The sequence below is a fragment of the Lates calcarifer genome, unplaced genomic scaffold (assembly GCF_001640805.2).
Source record: "Lates calcarifer isolate ASB-BC8 unplaced genomic scaffold, TLL_Latcal_v3 _unitig_4807_quiver_3178, whole genome shotgun sequence".
NCBI classification, from domain to species: domain Eukaryota; kingdom Metazoa; phylum Chordata; class Actinopteri; family Centropomidae; genus Lates; species Lates calcarifer.
The window spans coordinates 1-6346 of record NW_026117117.1 but is presented as its reverse complement, the minus strand read 5'-3'; the positions used below and the strand labels follow the sequence as shown (position 1 = coordinate 6346).

At 41.6% G+C, this 6346-nt stretch overlaps 1 long non-coding RNA gene across 1 annotated transcript; it reads right to left on the bottom strand.

The window, feature by feature from the left end:
- Nucleotides 1–381: 381 nt before the first annotated feature.
- Nucleotides 382–2469, bottom strand: LOC127140530 (uncharacterized). Its single transcript, XR_007811017.1, has 3 exons — nucleotides 2233–2469; nucleotides 1918–2131; nucleotides 382–508 (listed from the first exon to the last, which is right to left on the bottom strand). It is a non-coding gene; the product is annotated as an uncharacterized LOC127140530 (long non-coding RNA).
- Nucleotides 2470–6346: the final 3877 nt, after the last annotated feature.

The window sequence follows — 6346 nt, the reverse complement described above, 5'->3', positions numbered from 1 at the left end:
GACCCTCCACACCAAACCGTTGAGTCGGCGGACCAAACGGGGAGGATCAAAGAGATATTCTACTAAACCTAACCCGCCTGTGCCATCGGACAGTCCGGGTTCCCTAGAGACACAAGTGCCCCTTATTCTAACATCTACTCTATCCTAACATCTACCTCTGCTCTTCTCTCCCTTCCCTCCCCTGGGGGGATCTTGGATTCCCTTTGGGGGGGCAGGGGGAAACAGGTTAAGCCTAATCCGGCTGGGCTGTGGTGAAGCGTAAAATCAGCCTTAGTGCTGTGACGATCCCACAGCTTATACCTGTTCCTACCCCTTCCTCTTTTTCTCTTTTTCTCTCTCTCTCTCTCTCTCTCTCTCTCTCTCTCTCTCTCTCTCTCTCTCTCTCTCTCTCTGTCCCTCTCTCTCCCTAGACAACTTAATTCATCTGGATCAGTTTATCAGTACAATCACCCTTACTTACTGTATTTCTCCTCCAAAAAATTCCCCTTTCTTTTGGGAACCCGATCACCTGAAATATAAAAATATAAAAAATATAAAAACACAAAAATTATATTAAAACCTAGATTTCTTATTACTTAAACATACCTTTGACATTTCACCCCTCTGAGACTCAAGGGAAGAATGAATCTAAACAACACTCACAACTTTAGAAGGAACCTACCAACGGTAATTCTAGATTTTGACCAGAAGATGGAGCCCTTGCCCTATTTATCTCTTACCCAACCAAAGAGAAGATAATACTAGATTAGCTTCTACATGTTTTATATTAATATTAATATTAATTTTATTATTTATTATGTATTAATTATAATAATAAAAATAATAAAAAATAACAACACTAAAACCTTATCACTACAGATTTTCTTTTACATATACCCCCTGACCACAGTGAATACTGTGTTTTTCAGGGGGGATAAAGACCACAAGGGCCAACAAGGGACAGGAAAATGCCCTTTACTATAATAAAAATTAAAAACAACTAAAACTGCCAGTTAGAAACCTAATATCTATTGCCCACCACATCAACTCGGGGTACCATAACCCCCATCCCAGAAAAAATACCTTTAAAAACTTGTTTTAAGTTCATCAACTTTTCAAGAAAATGATTTTCTGGATCAAGGAGATGATCGGGAAACACCTAAGTCCAAAAACTAGAAGGTAACAACCTTAATAAACACAGAATAAAGCAATAAAATATTAAGGACTAAAACCTAAAGGATCATGGGATATAGGAAGTAGTAATTTGATTGGTTAGATAGAAGAACAAAGCCAAAACTATTTTTAATCATACACAAGGAAAATTAAACAGAATTAAACCAAATTAAACAGAATTAAACCAAATAAGAACCCCACAAAACTTAAAACTCAGGAAAATGATATAGTTCATTTAAAACCACTCTAAGGTGGATTATAACACCAATTAAATGCATTTTAAAGTAAGGTTTTCCCAAGCCTAAAAAAATAGTATAAGGTGAAAAGGACCATGGGTAAGACAGCAAAATAAGGTTTAACAGAAAAATTAATCTAATCCAATGTCTAAAAAATCTAAAAACAATCTACCAACATTAATTGACCCTGAAAATTGCACAATGATAAAATTCAATACAATAACTGAGCAACCTTAAAACCTGAAACCTGACCCTGGAAAGACCACACCAAGAAGAGATTAGACCCAAAAAGACCCCCTAAAATCCAAAGCCCTCAAAACTGAACTGCGGACGTTTTAAAGAGGTATGTATAAGCAGCCCCGGGGTCTTTGACACTGGATGTTGCCTGTTAAAACCAAAACCAACTGTTCCCGGGGTCGTGCGGTGTATGGGGCACGGGAGTAGTAAACTAGAGAGAGGGGTGATAGCATGGGAGTCAGGGAGGCCCGGGGAGGCAACGCTCGGTCGGGGCTGCCCTGGGCTTTCTTACCTCTGAGGTGACTGGGAAGGCAACGCTCTGTCGGGGCTGGTCCTGGTCGCTTCTGGAGGGGACTCTCGGGGACTCTTGTTCTGTTAGTCATAGCGATAGTATGGAGGTCTTGGGGGTCCAGGGAGGCAACGCTCTGTCGGGGCTGGCCCTGGACCTTCCTGCCCTCGGGGTGTCCGGGAAGGCAACGCCTTGTCGGGGCTGGTCCTGGTCATTCCTGAGGGGATTTCCTGGGGTTTAGCTTAATTTTATTTATTTTTTAATTTTAGTTTTAGTGTTTAGTTTCCCGGTGGGACGGGGGACCCCACCTGTACTCACCTTAACCCTATAGGAGGGAGAAATGTGAGACCCAACTTCAGCCCTGATCGGCCAGGCTAGGGGAAACCTAGCGGTGTTAACAACTGGTCTGTGCTGGTCAGGTCAGGTACGTATGCGACCCCCCTGGGTTCCGCTTCTAGGAACAGCACGCAGGGTGCGGTGGTCCAGGGCATCAGGACCTTAATCGTAGCCCAGTCTTCTATGAGGGTTAGCCTCACCATTGCACAGCCCATGGTGCACCACACACAATTTGAACAGACCCACAATCCAGTTGGACTCTTTCAAATCTTTACATAATCCCCAAAATTACCATCCCCTGGTCCAGCTTAGGTGACCAGGCCGTGGATGCAACGGGACCTAGGGGTTGTCTATAAATCCTGAAATTGTGATACCTTAAACAGTCCCAGAAGAAACCTCAAAACTGATGTAAAACTAAATCAAATTAACTTTCAACTTGACCACTGAAACTGAACTAGAGGGAAAATAATATCAACTAAAATCTTTATTTCTTAGCAACAATAGGAAGACTCAAATAATACAAAAAGCCCCTTTCCTCCCTTTTAATAATACTAACAATAATAATAATAATTATTATAATAACAACAAAGGAAAGAACAACAACAAAAATAACAACAACAAAATGATAATAAACAACTCTAATCCAAACCTTTAGCTTTAAAGAAAACCAATATAACACTAAAATCATTGAACAAGTCTTAAGGACAAAAGAAAAAAAGACAAAAAGAAACAAAAAAAGTAGATTTTAATATTAAAATCCCAGAAGAAACCTCAAAACTGATGGAAAACTAAAACTACAAATTAACTTCCAACTTGACCACTGAAACTGAACTGTAGAGGGAAATAATATCAACTAAATCTCTGTTACTTAACAACAAGAGGAAGACTCAAGCAACACAAAAAGCCCCTTTCCTCCCTTTTCTTTTAATAATACTAACAATAATAATAATAATAACAACAAAGGAGAATAACAACAACAAAATGACAATAAACAACTCTAATCCAAACCTTTAGCTTTAAAGAAAACCAATATAACACTAAAATCATTGAACAAGTCTTAAGGACAAAAGAAAAAAAGACAAAAAGAAACAAAAAAGTAGATTTTAATATTAAAACCTACTAATTAAGGAACACACCCCGGGAAGTGATCAATCCCGGCGGGCCTCCCTCGGGTGAGAGTGTCTAGTGATAATGGCCGAAACACTCAAGGATCCCGGGGTCCACTGATGATGTGTTCCTAAAAGATCAAAAATTCAAAAGAAAACCTAAAACCTTGATCCTTAGTAACAATTAATTCAAATCCAATCCTACCTAATTACCCTTTATTACCAAAAAAATAAAAATTATCCCAAAACTATCTGTCACCTCGTGATAGATGGGGGTTTATAAAAAATACTGTAAATAAATAAACACAAAATACGACAAAAACATACAAGGACCGATCAAGGCTTCAGATGTCCAAGGAAAATCCTCTGAAAGAATTCTATAAAAATAAAAAGACAAAAAAAGAAAAAAATAGTAAGTCAGTTACTATAAAATAAAAACATTGAAGCTTAAATCCACACAATTACAATAAAAGAATTATAGGAACCTTCTATATAATCTGGTTCAAAATAGGGTAGGCTTCCTAAATTTAGATCCAAAAAACTAAACACCACCCAAAACCCCCCCTTTTTTTTTCTTCTCTCTTTTCTTTCCCTATCTCTCTTTCTCCCTCTTGTGCTCCCTCTTTTCCTTTTCCCCCCCTTTTTTTTCCACAAAAAGAATTTTTCTCTCTCTCTCTCTCTCTCTCTCTCCTCCCCCTTTTTTTCTCTCTCCTTTGTTTCCTTTTTCTTTTGCTTATCCCTAACTCTCTTCTCCTTTCTTACCTAACCTTAACTCTCTTTCCTTCCTTGTCCAACCCTAACCCTAACCCTAACCCCTAACCCTAACCCTAACCCTAACCCTAACCCTAACCCTAACCCCTAACCCCCTCTCTAACCCTAACCCTAACCCTAACCTAACCCTAACCCCTAACTAACCCTAACCCTAACCTTAACCTAACCTAACCCTTAATCCTATGCCCTAACCTAACCCTCTCTGACTCTAACCCTAACTCTCCTTCCTAACCCTAACCTTCCTCTCCCATCTCCTTTTCTAACCCTAACCTCTCCCACCCTCTCTAACCATAACCTTAACCCTCCTTCCTAACCTAACCCTAACCCTCCTCCTATGCCCTAACCCTAACCCTCTCTGACTCTAACCCTAACTCTCCTTCCTAACCCTAACCTTCCTCTCCCATCTCCTTTTCCTAACCTAACCTCTCCTACCTTTCTAACCCTAACCTAACCTCTCCCATCCTATGCCCTAACCCTAACCCTCTCTGACTCTAACCCTAACTTTCCTGCCTAACCCTAACCCTCCCTCCCATCTCCTTATCCTAACCCTAACCTCTCTCACAGCTTGCCCTAACCCTAACCCTAACCCTCTCTTTTCCCTAACCCTAACCCTCTCTGACTCCAACCCTAACTCTCTTCCCTTGCCTAACCTTCTTTCATTCCTCTTGTTCAACCCCCCTAACTCTCCCATTTCCTTATCCTAACCCTAACCTCCCCTCCTCAGGCCCTAACCCTAACCCTTTCTCTTCCCTAACCCTAATCCTAACCTCTCCCATCTCTTGCCCTAACCCTAACCCGAAACCCTAACCCTAACCTTAGTCCTTTTATATCCTACCCCTAACCCTAATTGGGACCTCATACCATTAACAAACCCCTTAATTTACCCTTATCAGACCTCAACCTTAACCTTATCTATCCTACCCCTAACCCTAACTGGGACCTCATACCATTTGACAAACCCCTTAATTTAACCTAATGAGACCTCAATCTTAACCTTTAAAATACAATCTAAAAATCAGAAGGTTAATCATACTCTGTATTAATCCGGATCCAGAACCCTACACCCTAGAAAGAGGAACAAAATATACTCCAAAACCTAACCTAACCTACGGGACTAAAAATAGAACTACTGTTGTAGATGGGGCACATTGTACGGGGAGCCTAGTAGCGATATGCGTCGGCCCGTGCATTTCCTTTGACCCTCTACACCAAACCGTTGAGTCGGCGGACCAAACGGGGAGGATCAAAGATATTCTACTAACCCTAACCCGCCTGTGCCATCGGACAGTCCGGGTTCCCTAGAGACACAAGTGCCCCTTATTCTAACATCTACTCTGTTCTAACATCTACCTTTGCTTTCCTCTCCCTTCCTTCCCCTGGGGGGATCTTTGATTCCCTTTTCTGGGGGGGCAGGGAGAAACAGGTTAAGCCTAGTCCGGCGGGGCTGTGGTGAAGCGTAAGATCAGCCTTAGCGCTGTGACGATCCCACAGCTTGTACCTGTTCCTACTCCCGTCCTCTTTCTTTTTCTTTCTCTCTCTCTCTCTCTCTCTCTCTGTCCTCTCTCTCCTTAGACAACTTAATTCATCTGGATCCGTTTATCAGTTCAATCACCCTTACTTACTGTATTTCTCCTCCAAAAAAATTCCCCTTTCTTTTGGGAACCCGATCACCTGAAATATAAATATATAAAAATATAAAATATAAAACACTTAAAAATACAATCTAAAACAACCAGAAGGTCAACCTACTCGGAATTAATTCTGATCCAGAACCCTAAACCCCCAAAAGGAGTAACAAAATATAATCCAACTCTCAGACTTAACCCTAACCTATGGGAAAAATTAGAACTACTGTTGTAGATAGGGCACATTGTACGGGGAGCCTAGTAGCGATATGCGTCGGCCGTGCATTTCCTTTGACCCTCCACACCAAACCGTTGAGTCGGCGGACCAAACGGGGAGGATCAAAGAGATATTCTACTAAACCTAACCCGCCTGTGCCATCGGACAGTCCGGGTTCCCTAGAGACACAAGTGCCCCTTATTCTAACATCTACTCTATCCTAACATCTACCTCTGCTCTTCTCTCCCTTCCCTCCCCTGGGGGGATCTTGGATTCCCTTTGGGGGGGCAGGGGGAAACAGGTTAAGCCTAATCCGGCTGGGCTGTGGTGAAGCGTAAAATCAGCCTTAGTGCTGTGACGATCCCACAGCTTATACC